This window comes from Thermobia domestica, chromosome 14 (genome assembly GCF_964235325.1).
Source record: "Thermobia domestica chromosome 14, izTheDome1.hap1.1, whole genome shotgun sequence".
NCBI lineage: Eukaryota > Metazoa > Arthropoda > Insecta > Zygentoma > Lepismatidae > Thermobia > Thermobia domestica.
The window spans coordinates 97844549-97864989 of record NC_137467.1 but is presented as its reverse complement, the minus strand read 5'-3'; positions in this window follow the sequence as shown (position 1 = coordinate 97864989).

Sequence of the window (20441 nt, the reverse complement as noted above, 5' to 3'; positions counted from 1 at the left end):
CACACCAGCGGACCATTCGCGGCATACTAGTGTGCCGCGGCACACCGGTTGGGAAACGCTGGTCTAATGTGTTCTAGTACATTATAAGGTTAAGGCTAATCACTTAGTTATGTCGTAATATCTTCATGCTCCATACTCTATTGGAAACACCTTTTTGTACAAAATAAACTTAAAAAGTAAAATTCTTAGTTGTGTCTAAATCATACTTGTTTTATTTTATTTTCTGTATGCGCTGCTGCATATCACAGATATACAGCAAAATCGAGGATACTGAATATTGTGTAGTGTATGGAGTCGTTTAAATATTATGTAAGCACTCGAGAGTAGTTCACTTTTTTTATTTACTTTTCCATTTCGTACATGTTTTAAATGGGGCATATTAAATTTCTGTGAAACTTGAATGTCTTCTGTCCAAATAAAGTTTGCGGATTGAAGGGGCGGCAAAACTGCTAGCGCCCTGATATAATGATTCAGTTTTTTCATAACGATACACATTATATACATAAACAACGAACTTACTTACTTTCCTACATTCCATACATTACTTTCCTACTTTCCTACATTCCATAATGTTAATAATTACCGGGTGTCTTCTCTTAAGTGTTAAGTATTTAAAGTTGCAATTATACACTTAGTTTGGCGCCGTGATGTTTGTTTACCTTACAAAAGCAATGTTCGTTTTTCATCATTAAGCAGAGCGCCAATTCCTCTGCAACGGCAAGTTCATTATCTAAAATACCCCAAGTACTCGGTAAGTATCAACTGAGTTCGTGTTTACCGATCTCTCCTCATTTGAAGTAACCGAGTGAATTAGTTAGAAGTAATTTTTTTTTCGAACTAGTAGCCTAGAAGTAGGTTAAAACAGCAAAGTATCGTTTAACCGAATACTGATAGGTTACAATAATCCAGAGAATTTCTTCAATGAGAGCATTTTTAGCATAAATTCGACTACTGTCAAACGAGTTTCCATTCAACCCTGGCTTAGCAAACCCTCCATTTCCTCAGTGTAGGCTTGCAAATGACCTATAATATGGTGATGAACTATAATATGGTTGGATCGCTTCCCTAACATCCACCGAGCCCCCCTACATTTTTGGGCTGGCTACGGGCCTGATTTGATTTGGTTTTGAGTCTAGCGACCTTTTCACTAGCGAGGCACTGTAGCTCAGTGGTAAAGCGCTTACTTCTGGTGCGTGGCGTCCCTGGTTGCCTCCCCGGCCAAATCAGCTCGTGGTGGACATCATGTCCGTGTGTTTTCTCAAGACTCCGTTTCCTCCCACTTTCTCATTCCACCAATTCTTCCATCATCATTCAGTTGCCTTAATCATCGTCTTCCTTATTCTACAGGACTTAATCGTTTGCCATTAAACTAAAATATTTCATTTTATTTCAGCAGCGGGGCTATATGAGACGTGGACCTACTGAAAACGTGGAACCCAAACCATATGAGCTTCCACCGGGAATCGAACACCGGATCTCCTACGCCAAAGCCGCGTACGCTAACCGCTTAGCCACGGGGGAACTCGTTACTTTGATTAAAATGTGTATTCTAAGGGGGATGTGGTCACCAACATTTTTAGGAAAAATTTAGTTTCTCACGATGTTGTAATAAAATTATAATATTTTTGGCATTGAATTTAAAGTTGTAACACCTTTGCAGTAATTCTAAAATTGTATTGCTATAGTATTGAGTCTACAGTTTTAATATTTTGCATTCCGTATTTTGATTCGTTTAGGCTGTAATTTGCATATAGCTTTTTGCATTTGTGTTGTACTTTTTCACTTATTAATAATAATTTTATTTAGACTAATTTGTGTATCTTGTATCTGCATTGCATTTTTGTGAGTTACATCTTTTAATTGTAATTTGCATTAGTTTAAAAGTATAACTTCCTGTGATTTTTTCAAGTTAAATTTGTTAATAGCAGTATGCTTGTAATCTAAAAGTGGAGTTATATCTTTTAAATTCATTTTATGTAATGCATTTAGTTTGATAATACAATTTCAGTTAACTTCCCCCTCTCCCCAATGTAAAAATATAGGTGAGTCACATAGTCGTTCAAATGAATCGATTCATTTTAGTGAGCGAACTATTGAGCGGCGATCTCAGAGGTGAATCGGTTTGCACATCACTAGTTTCAAGTTCTCTCTTGTAGACTGAAAGGAATACACAATAACTGCTGTATAAACCAATTATGGTGTCAGTGGCGGCTCGTGACGGAAATCATGTTGGTAGGAATTAAAGTTATAAATATATAAAAGGATCAGTCTATTACTAAATTAAGAAAGTTTCTCCTTAATTGCTTTCAAGTGATTAAGCGACAATCAGTTACAGTAATTGGTACAGTGAGCAACTGGGAGACGGTGAAAAATACGGTCTGAGTATTTGAGATAATTACTGGACGTATGTGTTGTATCGCAAAGGAACAGCATTATATAAAGTTATATAAGTATATAAAAGCTCTATAATAATATAATATAAATATCTCTATGGTTATTAATACTGAAGAATGAATATAAACGGAGAGGTGGACGATACAATCTTCTGCAAGGAAATCATTGTATGGCATTTTACATCATCCTTGTCAGATTTTTTTATATACTATTACGAAGGTACAGAATGAAAGTTAAGAGGGAAGAGTAATTTTATCGGAAGTTATTTATAATGTAACATATCATGTGCCATATGTAAACATACAAATCCTGCTAAAGAGTGCAATTCTACTACAAAACTAGATCGTAATGTTTACTTACCACAAAATGTTTCCTGTTTTCTCACGTACCTTCATTTACGCGCATACCCATCGTCTGTAACATGCCAGCTTCATACATACGCAAAGTCTCGCTATCTTCACCCTGCCCTGAATCAATATAGAATAAAATGGTAACTGCTAGTAACCGGGTAACAGATGTTTTTCGCAATTATCTTATTTCACGTACACTCCTTGACCACAGTCGTTGACGCATCTGCTTCCTACGGACCCAGTCTCACGCGAGAGCACAGGCTTTAACCCATCCTGAACTATAAGAACATAATGTTATATCGTAATGACCACGTAGCACAGGTTTGTGTCCGTTTTTCGCCTTTGTCCTTCTTTACACGTATACCTACTGCCACTGACAACCCTCCTGCGTACGAACAGAATTCTGTGTGAGCTCCTAGCTTCGGTTTGTTCTGAATCAAATAGATGAAATACTAGTTTGTAGTGACCACTTAGCAGAGGCTTATATGTATATTTCCAAGAATAATCACTTTTGTGATCTATGATTTTATAGTATATCACAAATCTTTATCGAATTATTGTGAAGCATCGTAGAAAAAGCAAAAGATGGATAACAATTTTAAGGTGATTTTGGTTGAATTATATTAGGAAAACGTTGTTTTCATAGCCATTAGTGATTATGCTCTCCTGTGTGGCATAAAAGGTTTGGCCATTCTTATGGTATGCTGTATATATACCCATAACACTGGAGCCTCATAAGGGAATCTGATCTATGAATCAATTAATCCAATTCACCTCGTACGAAACAATTTGTAAGTCATTTTGAGTCAATTTCGTGGTGAATGAAATGCAAAAGAAAGTTGTGTATTCGCCCATAAAATAGAACAGGAAGTGTAAGTATTGGATTATCTGAGTAATTTTTCTACCATTGGACAGAGCATATGCATTTGACAAATGTTATCGTCTTTGGTTTAATTGCCTTTTCTAACTCATAATCAGGAGAAACGAATTAAAATACGAAATGTAAAGAAATATATGTTCATGATCATTAGAAAGTAATTATTCATTACATATATTACAAAGTTCATGAAGTAGAAAAAATCCGTTTGTTATTTCAAATGCTGTGCCTTTGTTCGACACATAAGGATGTGTTTCACAGAATACATCCTTAGTCACAGATTACTACCATAAATATTGCTCAAATTGCTTTTCCTACTATGCTGGGTGAGCTTCTACGTGCCCCCAGATTTTGACTGCACCTAGGGAATTACTAGGATGAAGATGAGACATATTATTACATATACTTCGATAAGAGATTCCTAAATGTCTGCCCTAGTGTTAGGGAAGATTCATGAATACGGATCTTAATAACCTGTTTCGCTTTCAACTGTTTGCAAATTGAAAATGAAATGAAATTTTTAAGTTTTACGTCCCATGGTTATGCCGGCTAAGTTAAAGGAGACGGTGATGATGAGAAATGAATTAAATGGTGGAATGAAGAAAGTGGGAGAAAACGGGAGAACCCCGAGAAAACCCACGAATACGAGGTTTGTCCACCACAAAGTTCACTTGGCGGGAGCTACGATCGAACCAAGGAAACCCCATGAACCAGATGTGAACATTCTATCACTGATCCATCGCAGCCCCTGTTTGCAAATTTTCGATCTCTTGTTTTAGATTGTAGTCTTTCAGCAAGCATAAAAACAATTTGATATTCCTATGATCGTGTACAAGTAGTTTAAAATTCATTAGAAACTTTTGTTCAAGTGTTTTGAACAATGTTCCTTTGAACGTGTAAATTTGAAGTCCTGAATGTTCTTGTTCAAGATTTCTTTGACCGTGTACAAATGGTTTCCATCTTCAGCGATATCCTTACACTTCAGTTTTAGCATTTTTAATTATATATAAGGTTCAGAAACTGAACAAATATACACTTAAGAGAATACTAAAACATCTTAATTTACTTTAAAATATATCAGTAAAGAAAAAGTCTCTTCAAAAAGTTCGTGGTCCCTCACAGAATCTTGCTAACAACTTTAAATTATTTTATACTGTTAACTACTACAAGGAACATTACTTTCAGGAACAGAACTGTGTTCAAATTCGTGAACCTTCCCAAATATTTTACCACAAGAATTTAGTTAAGGGCATATATATTTGCCTTCTGTATATATACTAGAGACGTTCATCTAGCTTCGCGTAGCGTGAACTTTCTCAACCTATACAAGGTAATTCAGTCATGGGTTTTTATTCAGGAAATATCATGTTTTCTCAAGATGTCTCGACAGAAAGTCTCCATTATTCTCTCACTCCTTCTTTCTCTTTCAGCGAATATTCAACTGATGTGTTCAACAATTCATAGAATCTTATGTAGTCATCACGAAAATGGCTCATCGTACTCACCAAGATCATTTGAAGCTATTTCTTTTCTTTTCTTCTTTTTTCTTTTTCTTTTCTTTTTTATCTTTTTCCTTTTTTGTACTCTAGATAATGCGAAAGACATCGTTAAGATACTTTTACATGTCTCTGGAGATTCACAACTTAAAAAATACCATTGCTTTAAAGAGGATAATTTTTTTAACATGTCACGTGCTGAGGTAAGTAAATAATTCAGATATGTGTAAATACTTTGATTTAAAAGCATGTATTAGATGTTTCAATATTGCCATTGTTTTTATAAATGTATGATTTGTTTTGATCGTCTCTTAGAATATATTGCATTTTCTCCGGAATTTGAACAATGATTGGTGATGATTATTAATTTGACCATTCTGAGTTTAAAAATGGCATTCATTTTTCTCCATGACATAAGGTTTCTTCACAGTTACCATCATCATTAGAATCAGAATCAGAATCACGAAATTGAGTATAAGGCTCCTTTTAATTTACTTATGTTGCTTTCGTTCCCTTAAAACAATAAACGCGTAAACAACGCGCCCTGAAGTAATGTTTGGCTGCCAGATTTTTTTCACAGATGAGCTAATAGGTCTTTTACGGTCTTAGGTTTTTGGGTAATTTTTAGACTTTTAGTCAAGCAGCTATTACATCGTCACTATTTAGCCTAGGATCATTGTCCATACCTCGTTCTCTTCAAAATAGAGCAGGCTTACAAATGGTACCACTTACATGCCCATACCATATACCAGGAGAGGGAAAGAGTGAGAGCAAAGGGAAAATTTCGGGGAAAAATTTTTGGTCACATTTTGAGAACCTCTGGAACGGCCCTGTGTGAACGTAGAGATCTCGAAAAATACTGATATATACTACTCGGTAGACTGAATGCGTATACCAAATTTCAAGCTTCTATCTTGAATAGTAAAGGCGGGAGAAATTTTATCAAGAATCCCCACAATGCCCCAGATTACCGCAAAAGACCCTGATCTCAGGTAAAAGAATTTCTTGAGACATCCCTATTTACCCTACGATCATAAGCCGCCAATCATTTTCTTCAGAATAGAACTGCCTTTCAGACGGTACAATTCACATGTCTCCATCATGTATCTGAGGTGGGAAAATCCCGAAGAAAAGGATTTTTTTGGATAAATTTCCCTTTTTCCAACTTTTTGTCCCCTGGACCCCACTGTTTTAACGGAGAGATCTGAAAAATACTAGTCAGTGGACTGAATGTTTGTGCAAATTTTGAATCTTCTAGGTGCAAAAGTAAGCCCGCCAAAAGAAGGATATACCCACAATACACTGAATTCCTGTATAAAGAAGGATTTTTGGAAAAAAAATCCTGAGACATCCCTAATTACCCTAGGATTATGGTTCAACCAGCATTCTCTTTAAAATAGAACTGCCTTTCAGATGGTACCATTCGCATGCCCCCATCGTGTTTCAAACGCGTAAAAATAGCGAAAAACTGATATTTTTGTAACAAAATATCCATTTTTATCTTTCCCCCCTCTGGACCCCCGTGCGTTAACGCAGAGACCTGAAAAAATACTGATAAATACTACTCGGCAAACTGAATGTCTGTACAAAATTTCAATCTTCTAGGTGCAAAAGTAAGCCCGCCAAAAAATAATGAACACAGGCCTAACAAACGAAAAAATATGTTTTAAAGTTATGACGTCATTACCTCCTATGTCTCGACGCAGGAAGACGTGAAGCCTTATGTAACGTGTTCCACAATACCTCTAGACTTGAAGAAACAAAAACAAAAGAAAAAACGGACGAAGAAGCTCAAATAGGAGAGTTATAACGCAAAGTACCATAAGACCGTAAAAGGGTTAAAGTGGTGCTTCGAAAATAACACATCCAATCTATTTGCAACAACTTCATTGCATCATCTTCCGAAACAACAGCTTAGTGCACATCAGACAATAAGAACAACACAGCAGGAATATGTGAATTACTGGTAATTGAAAGAAATCGATAATTAATTTGAGTTCCGAGAAAGCTTTCTAGAAAAGTGAAACAAGACAAAAGCGATTTCTAACTGTTGTATATGTTGTCATGGTTTAAGTACAAAAGATTTCTTGTCTTTCTTTTTAGTTTAGTGATGATAATGTATGAAATTGTGAAATAAAGAAACTGAAAGAAAACAGGTCAAAGGATATAGTAGAATTCTAAAAAAACCTACTCACACGGTATTTTTCCACCACAAAACTCATGTGCTGCAAGCTGGTATCAAGCCAGCGACCTCACGAACTAGAGATAAGCATTCTATTACTGAGCTACCGCGGCCCCATTTCTTGACTTAAATTGTATTAAATATATGATGCATTGGAAGTAACAGAAAACAATTTAGTTCGTGGATGAAATACTGGATATGTCACTTGAAACAAAGAAAGTATTGTAAACATGAATTATTGGCAGAAATTTAATTTAAAAGTAATGCAGATGAGTTCAATGTATTCACTATTCTTGTTCAACTACAACCATTGTTAAATGTGTACTTATTTCTCGAACATCATCACCCTAAATTCAGAAATTACTCAAGAAGGATTTGGAACATACTCTTGTTACACCTACACACCCCATCGAAACACATAACTGTATTAAACAAACATAACTGAACACTGCACTGCAGAAAAACAAATTAAATTTCCCTATACTACGGAATAATAACGTAATATCTGAAGTTTAAAAAAATGTTAGAAGCATACAACGGATGTTTTTCTGTTCAAAACCATGGACACTGTTCTGTCACTACTCGAACCCATAAAACATTCCGGCCAGTCCAGTTAATTAATTCTGTATTTGTTACATAATTAAGGAAACTACAACAAGAACAATCAATCGTGTGCTTTGAATAATTAAAGGAACTATAGTAAAAATCAATTATTCATTTGTATTGATTCAAGAAACAGATGGCGTGTTTTCGTATAGAAGTGTGTGATTAGTGTGACTATTAATTTATTTTTAATTTCATATAAATATTTTATTGTTCTTTATCTCTCTTTTAGTGAAATATACATATATATTCAATTCATAATGAACTACATTCAATTTTATAGTGATGTGTTACAAATATACATTTAATCTCCAAAAATAAGTTTCTTTGATAGACTATTGAAGGTCATTCATTGCTATGACTATATTTAAATAATTTATAATTTGAATACTAATAATTTGTGTTTACTTTATTAAAAGATTCATTATATAATTACAAGTAATTCGACATTTCGTTGTGCCAAGAAATGTGTTAAATAAAAAAATAATTTTCAAGAACTGAACTTTTCATGCAAATGGCGGCGGTTACCAGATTAATTGAAAATGAAAATGAAATGAAATTTTTAAGTTTTACGTCTCATGGTTATGGCGGTTAAGCTAAAGGAGACGGTGATGGTGAGAAATGAATAAAATAGTGGAATGAAGAAAGTGAGAGAACCCCGAGAAAACCCATGAGCTTGGTTTATGTCCACCACAAAGTCCACACGGCGTAAGCTGGGATCGAACCAGGGACCCGATGCACCGGAGGTGAACGCTCTACCACTGAGGCACCGCAGCCCCTAACCACATTAATTACATCAACAAGAAGATACAAAATATACGAATTCAATCATACCTCATACCCACTCTGAAATTAAGAATAGTAAAATATAATAATTGTAATTAATTACTGTCGTCTTGACAATATCTAAATTTCATATTATATTGTCAAACAATTTAAACATATATCTACAGTATTTAATATAAGCATTTTTAGCACACTGTAACGTGATGTCTTGTACTTATGTATAACACCAATAATGGTGAATAAATGAAATGAACTGATTAAGGAAACTACACGCAAGTTTCAAACTGCAAGTTTGTAATAGTATTTGTTAGAATTACAAATAGCCTCCCTACCCATCAATTTAAAGGAAACATCTGAAAAAAGTGCAGCTTTCCAAATTAATATGACATTATATTATTTCACCCTCAGAACGGAACTGTCGGGACGTGGAATGAAACCATACAGGTTGTGAATAGTAGCAATGTAATATCATAAAATTCCGCCTGCAGTGCACCACTAAATTTCATGAGAGAAGATGGAGACAGAAATGTCTCCCAAACAGATCATAAACATTAAACTGTATATTTAGTTCTGGGGACTGAGTGGGCCAGAGGAAGTATTGCACTTTGTCTCGATCTTCCTCAAACCATGATGCAACGGCTCCAACTGGGTGAATGGACGCATTATCGTCCTAGTATATGACAGATTGCCAGGAAATAACATCTCGATCATAGAATGGATATGGTCTACTAAAATAGCGACATAATCATTGGCAGGGAGCGCGGTGGCTCAGTAGTAGAGCGTTCACCTCCGGTGCTTGGGGTCCCTGGTTCGATCCCAGTTCGCGCCGTGTGGACTTTGTGGTGGACAAACACCGTTCTCGTGGGTTTTCTCGGGGTTCTCCCGTTTCCTCCCACTTTCTTCATTTCACTCATCTCTCATCATCACCGTCTCCTTTAGCCTAACCGTGGGACGTCAACTTAAAGATTTCATTTCATTTTCATTTCATAATCATTGGCAGTGATGTGACCGGTAAGCATCAGCACAGGATGCACTGAAAACCTATTGACGCTCACGTTATCACAGAGAAGTCACTATGTTTCACGGTTTGATGGGGACAATGGAGATAACAGGACGTTCGCCGCATATAATCAGGCCCGTATTTGGAACTAAGGCGAACAATATCGATGATTCATCGAACCATATCATACATTTCCAGTTATCAACATCCGTGTTGCATGTTCATGCCATCATTGGCGTCATCTAAACATGATGGTTCCTTATCATGGATTTAGCCGGTGCAACTCGACCCCAGATATATCCATGTCATGTAACTCGCAAGGGACTCCGATTGTCTACACGAGCTGTGAGAGGTGCTGATTGAATTTCTCCGTTCGTTTGCACTGCAGTCGCACAGTGGTTCTGAGTGACAATCTGCTTTAATGCTCGGCGGATCCTATCACTGGTGATTACCTTCCGAACAATGTTACTCTCTGTCGATATGTGGTTTTGCCATGACTTCTGTAACCTGCCATCACCTTACATACCGTCTCTCACGACATACTTGCCACTTCCATAATCCTCGCACCCATAACCGAGCCCCAACAATTTGGAAATCAGAGAAGATTACACTGTCACCCTCTGCTCACTACCGGAATGTAGAGTTTGCCCTAACACACTACCACTGACAGCTCGGCACCGCGCTCGCTCCTTGACAGTTGCCAACATCCAGGTGTTTTCATCACATTGATAAATAATACACTTATACATAATTTGCTTACATGAAGGTGTATTTAACTTACGATTGCAATGTTTGTTACACGAGATTTTATACTAAAATATTGAAAAAAGAAGAATCAGAAATATAGCTCCAATATTATAAATACTATATATTAGTCATATATAAAACATAATCACTCTTATGTACAAGTACATGATTACACATCCTATTGTTCAAAATGAAGAACACATTTTTAAATACTTAACACAATAGAGATAATTACCCGAAAGTTAATGTGCTTATTTAGTAGATTAAACTGCACGAAGAATGGTTGCACGGTCGCTAGCTTTCAGTGAAAGCTTGATTTTTTTTTTTTTTTTTTTTTTTTTGTATGATTCGGTCTTACCACTACACTTAATTGTTGCACTCTTCCTACCTATATTTTATAGGTGATTAAAATTATTTTTAAAACTATTTCAATCTGAAAGCTTTCTCTAGATCTTTGTTCACTATTAATTCAACAATAATTTAGTGTCGTATCTATTCTATTTTCCGAGCATTTTGAAGTTTCGCCGTTCGGTTTCTTATCGTAATCAATCTCAACCAAAGAACAAACGATTATTATACTAGTCAAAAGCGTCCACACTTGAATAAATTTGTAATTGAACTTTTTATACTAATTTGTCAATGCTAAATTGAATGAAGCTATCTTAAAATATATCTGTACAAGACATTATTAGAAAAATGACATGAAAATTGGGGACTTTCGGGTATTGCTTATGCTGACGGTAAAAGAACTCACGCTTGATACATTTCTAATTTTGCTTTTTATACTAATTTGAAAATCTTGAACCCATATTGAACTATTGTCATACATATTCATCCATGAAGTAACGAAAAAATACCTGAATATTGAAATATAACGGATACCTCGAAAGTCGCTCACGTCTTGATGGGGTACCGCTAGGGGTTGGGCGAACGTCTCCACTCTGTGCAGAAACTTCCACCCGTTAAGTGCACGTACAACTGTGCACATGTGAAGTTCATGTTATTTCTGCTCTGTTCATAATACATTAACATGAGTGCTCCGATTGAAAATTCGGTCAGTTGTGAAATGAGGTCGGTTATACGATTTTGTAAGCGACAAACCGTAAATCGATTGGCATTCATGGATAACTGTGTGGAGTTAACGGTAAATTTATGATGAATGAATGGAGTGAGACGTTGGTACCCCATGCTTAAGGATGGGTGCACAAACGTTTACGATAAAGATTGCAATGGGCGAGCGAGCACTGTGACAGAAGAACTGACATCAGAAGCCACTGACGAGATTCGTGAAAATCGCCGCTTTACGATAACAGATCTCATATTGACTTGCCGCAAAATGCGCGGAGTTTATTTCATGAAGTTGTGATCCTCCGAAAGTTATTCAAAGAGAAATACGAAAATTAGCGGATGGCAGCTGCCTTGAAATTCCTTGACACCATAACAAAGACAGCAATTCCGTTATTGATTGTACCGTTACTGGGGACGAGATTTCGGTTAAAACGTTAATTTTGAAAAACAGAAAGGTTCAGGAATTGGAAGACACCAGTTCACTGAAAAATCCAAGAAAATGTTTGTAAACCAAGCCTGTATGGAAACTTGTAGCTGTTCTGGGATAAGAAAAGTGTACTGCTAATCGACTCTTTGGAGTGTGGTGCAACAATTACCACTGAAAAAATGTGAAACACTACAGAAGTTGCGAGGAGCAATTCAAAACAAATGCCAAGGGAAACCTCAGTTTAAAGTCCTAATGTTTTACGACAATGCCTTCTCGCACTCGGCAATGAAATTCAGGAACTCTTATAGGTCTTTCGTTAGGTTTTCGACCATCCGCCATAGTGTCCGAATCTCGCACCAACTGACTACCATTTATTTCCCACATGAAAATCTCGTTAACAACACAGCGAAGCAGACTTTCAGACTGGCGCGCAGAATGATTGAAGTTACATGCAGCAACCTTATATCATAATGGGCTTGGTAAGCTTCTTCTCGCTGTGATAAACGTCTATAGCTGTACGACGATTATGTTGAAATTTGTGTGAGAGTGTTTCTTCAAAATGTCTAACATAAAAATGTGTACATTCACTTGTCTTCTTTTCATTTCAGAACATGAGTTATTTTCTGTCTAATCCAGGGGCGTCATTTCAGTCTTCGCTTGAGGGGGCAAGAGCACCACCGACATAAGAATATTAACGTTTTGTACTAGTATATTAGTAGACAGTCGATTAAAGTATATACATTTCTCAAACTCTTGGGGGGGAGCAATTGCCCCTCCTGCCCTCCCTAAATGACGTCCCTGGTCTAAACCCTTGTATTTATTTACACCCCAAATTTGATTACACTTTATTTTGATTACATTGTATGTATAGAAATAGTTCTATTGTATTAAGCATTCTTAAAGTAGTATAAAATGCAGAAAGTAGAAAACATGTGCAAGCATGGTCGCTTTTACTATTGGCTTAAGCAGTACTTCAGAGACGCCAACTTTGAGGTCATAATTTCGTGACCTGATGGACAAATATATATTTAAAATTAGCTCCATTTGATTTCATCATCCTCAAATTAGTATAAAAACTCAAGTTAGAAATTTATCTAAGTCGAAACCTTTTGCAAAAGTGTCATGATATTTATTACTTCGCAAACAGTTCAGTAATCCACAACTTGTCTTTGAACTAATTTATTTCAAAATTGATCAAGCATTTACTGGGGGACAAAAGTTCATGCACAGAGATTTCACGGATAAATAACAGTGATTCATCATGATATTCACCACATCTCTTTTGTGTATGTACAATTAGTATAATCGTATTTGTCGCGAGAAACCTGGGTTCGATTCCCAGTGGAAGTTCATGCTACTAGAATGCCACTTTTGAACTCTAAATGCATGTATCATATACTTTAGGCTCTATTAAAGATGTTAAATTTCAAACTAACCACTCGACCACCCGAATTCACCAATATAACCCAGGACTATTATTTCAATATGACCAACTTTAAAAAGCAGGAGACTTTTATATTTCACATATAGATTTAAATGGATTGTAAATAAATCAAAGTACTGGTAACAGTGTTGGCAGACAAGTATACACATGATCGTAAGCAAGAGTTGTTCGGAAATTGGTAACTCAAACCATTCTTGAGACCTGACGAACCAAAACAAGTCAGTAAAGCAAATAGTGTTAGTATTATATATGTTTAAGTATCTAGTTTGTGTGATCTAGTCTAAAGATTAATTTCGAAACTTTAACAGCATTCCTGGATAAAAATAGCAAAAATGCACGCCTGTGCTATGAAAGATCTCAAGAAGTGTGTGACAGTGATGCGCTACCATATTTGAAGACAGTATGTTGCGCTAAGATAATTCGTTCAGGCCGGGAGAGTCAACATATGGAACCCGTAGTGGTTGACCATCCATTACAGAGGAGCAGGTTGACCATCCATTAGTGCTAGGTTTCCTTGGAATTGATTGTCACTGGATTGTCAAGGAATACTGCTGGGCTTCTTGTTACGTGGCAATTACAGTGATAGTCGCTGAATAGCATTGAAGAATTCATCACACGTATTAAGTATAAGTCAGTGAAATTTTTAAATCTGTTTTCTATGGTTAAAGAGCCGCTCTGAGGTACCAAGTTTCCAGGTCAACAAAAACAACATAGCTACAATTGGTTTAGGTAACAGTGAAGGACAACGCAGGAGATTATCTCGAATACTTGTGATGTTGTCGTTGTACGTTCAAAATAATGCCTACTCATTCACAGCCCGCGTATATTAATTCACAAATCTCTTAACATTATAATGGCAAAATATAATTTCTACAACTAAACTTTTACTATACAACTTACGGAAAAATTAATCTTCTTTCCTTTGGGCATACAGCTGAATATGTTGCATTTCGTTGGAATTGAACATTACAACAACTTTAATAATTATTTACAAATATATATTGCGAATCTTGAAGTTGAAGCAGTTCTTTGTACGAAAGAGGAACTTTACCCAGTTTGCTAAAAAAGAAAAACAATCCAGTGGCATTTATATAACCCGAAACAGAAAACATGTTCGGATAAAATAAAATATCTCTAATCCTACCCATGATCCATGACTCGGAAGACCCAGAGGCGGTTGGTCCCATTCCCACCTGGTCCGGTAATCCGGACAGACCTATGACTAGGAATGACACGGAAAGACCCATGATGCAAGAACCCGAGCAGACAGTGTGACCCGGACAGACTCATGACCTAGATTGACCCTAACACACACGGTGTGATCCGAAGAAGACTTAACAAGGACATACATGTGGAGATTATGTGTGAAGCTGCTAATGTAATTCTAACAAACACGATTCTCTGATTTATCTCTCTCTTCTCACTAAACCTATAATTTTCTTTGTTGTTTAATATTTGAGTCTGCATGTGTCAGAGCATTGCTCTGAAATATAATGAAAAAGTATCAGAGTATTAACGAGTGAGAAACAGAGGAAAGATACGGTATATGCTTTTCTTACGAGGGATCGTCTAATCGAACGATCCTGTAAAACTGGTTGTTTAGAATACCAAAGATGCCACTGAACTCAAACATTGGTTTGCTAAATCTGTTTATACGAGAGTAAGTCAAAATTTATCCGCAACGTAGCTATCCTGTGGCATTTACATTGTTCATACTGACCTCTGTCCTCGTTTATTTTATTGTTATGCTGTTTTGGTTATGCTATGATAGTTTGATCCTAATTCTTCCATCTATCATCTTTTTATTGCAGATAGATCATGGCCGTTTCATTAGAAGTTTGCACCAAAGAAGAAGAACGAGCAATGATCCGGTATTTGCAGTCGGAAGGTGTATCAGGGACCATGACTAATTTCCAGACGATGTGGCACTTGTTCAATAGTCACTCGTATGTCTAACAAAATCGTGTCACGTGTACGGCCAATGTTGTCATTTGTGCGCATAAATTTTCGTCTGGCTCCTTCCTCGTGCGTAACAATTGTGCGACCATTTTTTAATGTTTTAATCCATTTGAAGACACTCCGTTGCGGCAATACATCTTTCCCGTATTGTTTCTAAAGTCTTTGATGAATTGCGGCCCCTGATAGACCTTCCGACCACTAAAACCGGATCACTGCTCGTTCCTCTTTGGTACAAACTTCTAACGGAGCGACCATGATCTATCTGCAACAAAACGAAGACAAATGGGGAAATTAGAAGCAAACTTTCGTAGCGTGACCACAACAGCATAATAATAAAATAAGCGAGGACACAGGTCAGTATGAACAATGTAAGAAAAGTTATGTCAAAATTGCTCGTATAATAAGGCACAGTATTATTTTTCAGTATAGGAAGATCGACAAACATTAAATTACATTTGAAATGTTTAAAACATGGTATTCTGATTAAGAAATGTTACACCAGGGTTCAAACAAATAAATGTTTGAGTGCGTGTAGCAAACCTAATTAATCAACTATAAAATCTTGCAGTACTGCTGCTGAATTTATGTTTCTTCTGCTTCTCGGTTGTCAGGTCTGTTTGGATCTTTGGATCTGTCCGGGTCTGTTCGGGTTACCGAGTTTGTATTGGTCTCTGGCTCTGTCCAGATCACCGGGTCAGACCAGGTCTGGCAATTGAGACCAAGATCGAAGCAAAAGTTGTGATACGTGACCAGGAAACCCATGACCCTTTCCATCACTGGTACCCAGGACTGGAAGTACGGTAAGATAGACGATTTTTTTTAGAACAAGAAATAATGATAGGTTCATTTTTCCTGGAGAAAAATAAAAATAAAACTAAACTTAAAAGTACCACTGGTTTTAAGTTACGCATATAATTGTATCTTATGTTAAAGAAAAAAGAGAAAACTCGAGAAACTGCATCTCCTTCAAAGGCTATATTCGAGCTTGTGTACTATTACTATCTTTAATTAGAATTAAACTAACAGAAGGGTTTCATGTTCATATTTTTGAGTCACTTCATGTAAGACTATGTATTAAAACTGAAACTACATGAGCGAACAGAACACTTTTAAAATGAAGACATGTACGTGCACTCATGTCCAAAATTATTGTCGCATATCTATAACTGTCTTCTTGTAACACTATAATTTGATAATGATTTTGCAGGGTACTTTTAATACTGATACTATGTGAATAATCGGGAAATGTGTATTTGTGGTAAATTTCGTAGTAAAAGAATTATAAATACGAAAATTATAACGAGTAAAATAAAATGTTGGTAAATGGACAAGAAAGTTTTATTTTCGTTTTATTGTTTTTATTTACTGCTCTTTTGACATGAAATTTGCCACATACATGTCTTTGCCAATTATACATATACTAACATTATAAGAAATACTGGACGAATTCCTTATCAAATTATACTCCTACAACAACATGTTTATAGACATGCGATAACAATTTTGGACATGAGTGTACATATTTAGTGTACATTTATAGACATTTATTTTATACAGCTCTCTGACACAGCCTACGGTCAGTTAGACAGCCCCATACCTTTTCCGAATTTCACCAAAATTGTTTCAAAAGTTTGTACATCGTTTGTGCACGCAGAATTTTCGTTTGTGCACAACAGGAAGAGTGAGGTATTGGCGTATCTAGTTTTGGCCCAGTCCTCCACCAACGCCGATTGGCCCCGAAATGGCCTCAATCGTTACTTCATCATTTGTACACGTTTGTGCACAAAACATTTTCGTTTGTGTACAAAACGAAGCGTAAGAGTTTGGCATATCTCTATTTGTGCACCAGCTTCCCCAAATTTTCCGATTTGCGCCAAAATTGCTTCGGTTAAGTTTTCGGGTCTTGGATCTAACCTAGGAGAACTGGGATAATTGGAATCAAACTTTCAGTATTCACAGCTCTCTGGTCTACAATTAAAAATAAATAAATAAACGTATTTATTTACACATAAAAATAGGAACAGTGGACATATTCCTAAAATTTGTCATAACGAAACAATACTCCCAGAATTTGCTCTCCATGAAGCTCTGAAAAATAACATAACATTTCAGTTTTCTTTTCCTATTTGGCGGGAGCAGAGAGGGCACATTCCCCCATGTAATGCTTTGATTACGCTCTAGGATCTAGCATAGGATGAGTGAACTGACTTTATTAAATTTACAGTTGCCATAGTTCTTCGTCCTACAATTAAATAATAATAATAATGATAATAAGCTTACGTATTTACATATACAAGTGGGACAAGGCAGCATAATCCACATTTATCCGACTGGAACAATCATGACATTATATGAGGTACTACTCTCCCCTTGCAAGTAGAAGAAAAACAAATATTTATTTATTTAGAAAAAGAAGAAAAATACATGAGTTTTACAAATTATTACATTGGATCTCCCATGTATGTAATTCATTTTAAATATTTTAATTGTTAACACCACAAAAGTGGAGAAATACATGTGAATATAGAAAAATAATATATTATATGTAAGGATGGTAACCCCTTTTCGAGCGAGGAAAGCTCTTCGGAAGTTCAGAAAGCACTTAAGTTCTAAATTAGTAACTTGTAAGTTATGCGATATGCAAACAGTTTGGCATTTGTTATTAGATGTCAGTGCTATACTGCCGTGCTAAGCGAAAAGGCCTCAACTCTATTTCACTACTTTCGAGAAAATAAGCAAAACGCGTTTTGGCTTAGGCTGTACGTTCAAATTTGTTGTATTTCATTAAAACTTTATTAAATATATTTTCACGATCTAAAATTTGTGGTAACACAGTTAAATATTTTTGCTTATGAATTGACATTTAAGGTCTTTTTGCTTACTTTCAGTTACAGGTTTGAACATAAGGTAAACACTCATGACGTCATTACCCCTTACCTATTGGTCAAACCACTTGAATTTCACTTTAGATAGATGCAGAATTGTACTACGAACATTTCCATACCAATATCTCGATTTTCGAAAAATGTGGAGTTAAGGTCTTTTCGATTAGGACGGCAGTATCCTGAATGCTTATGGGTGGAGCTCTGAAGGAGTATGAAGCAATAAAAGAGTACATGATTTGCAATATCCAAGGTAATATGATCAGACATCAATTATAGAAGAAAGGTTATTTGCGAGAGGTAATAAAGAGCTATTAAGGTTATCAGTATTAGGATTATTACTACCTTAGCAGTTAGTAGAGAATCAACTGGGTTCGCTTGTTCTAGAATTTATGTTTAACTTTTTGGGTCAATGCAGATGAACCAAACCTCGCCACAGTAACATAGGAATCCTCGAGTTACACTGGATATTATTACGGATTATTAAGGGAAATAAAGTCTTATTCAAAGTAAACTTCATAACAGAGGTCCGCTCTTGTGGTCTGTGTGGATGGGGACTCTAGTATTAATGCTCCTAGAAAGGACGGAAATTTCCTTCTGTGTTGGTCACTATGATATTTGGCATTTTTTTGTATTTAGAGGTACCAGGTCGATCTAGGCAGTTGCTCCTTTCGTGGCCTATGTCCTCCCAGATCGCATAGAATTAAGTATTCATCGATTGATTGCATTTGTTTCCGTGAACCGGTCCACACCTGTAAAAGACTCTTTGTTTAGTGCATTGACGTGTGCATACTCGAAATGTTTTGAACAAGGTGAAAGTCGTAGGTTGTTTCCCGACGCCTACCTCCTTGTGTCTTCCTCCGTGAATTGTGACGTCACTGGAAATGGACTCACTCATTGTTTCCAGGTTTACAGAGAAAAACCTCCCAGCAGGAGGAGTTCATTCATTGAGAAGATACAGATGGTGATCAGAAAAATGGAAACACTTGTAGTTGGCAACACGTCAGATGTATGGGTTAGCAGTGGTGTCGTGGTGCCCGAAGCGCCGGACCGCTGGTGGTGGTGTGTTAGGTCGGTCTCCATACTACGTCAGACGCAGTGGAACAGCAGTGTCCAGTGGCTGCAGCAGACGGACCTCTTAGTAAAATGGGAGACCTCTTAGATTTTCAAAGAGGGCAAATTGTTGGTGTGCGGTTATGTGGAGTGAGTGTGACGGCAGTGGCTACTGTGTTAGGTGTGTCGCGTGGGACAGTGTCGAAGGTGATGACGCCCTACACAACACACGGGAAAACCACATCGGGGAAGCGGAACAGTGGGCGGAAGAAAATCATGAGTGACAGGTCACGCCGGCTATTAAAGCGCATTGTCACGCAGAACCATCGTGCCACTGCGGAGCAAGTGACGGAGGAACTCAATCAGCACCTCCCCCACCCTGTTTCGACAATCACAGTCCGCCGCGAATTACATGACATGAACTTACGGGGTCGTGTTGCACGGGCCAAACCGCTCATCAGGGACCATAACGCTTTCGTACGCTTCAAATGGTGCCGCGACCATGGAGCTTGGACTGTTGAGGACTGGAAACGTGTGATATGGTCGGATGAGTCATCCTTCACCCTATTCCCAACCACGGCCCGTGTTTATGTGTGGAGAACGCCCAAAGAAGCTTATGATCTGCAGTGTCTCCGCCTAACTGTGAAACATGGCGGCGGCTCGGTGATGCTGTGGGCTGCCATATCATGGTTTTCATTGGGTCCTGTGGTCACACTTAGTGGACGAATCACTACCAACGATTATGTCGCAATTTTAGGAGACCACTTGCATCCTAAGATCCGGATGTTATTCTCGGACATTGACGCAATCTTCCAGGATGATAATGCACCCATTCACACAGCTGGTGTTGTTGTAGCGTGATTTGAGGAACATCGGGATGAAGTTCAACACCTCCCCTGGCCCACCCAATCCCCAGATCTCAACACAATTGATCATCTGTGGTCCGTCTTGGAAACACGACTCCGGCAACGATTTGCACCTCCATCCTCTCTCACAGAACTGGCCGATGCCCTGCACGAGGAATGGTGTAAAATTCCACTTGCTACCATTCACGACCGCTATGCCTGCATCCCACGTCGCATCAAGGCTGTTCTGAAGGCGAAAGGTGGCCCGACACCATATTAATCTGGTAAGTTGCAATTTCGTATAGATGTTTCCATTTTTCTGATCACC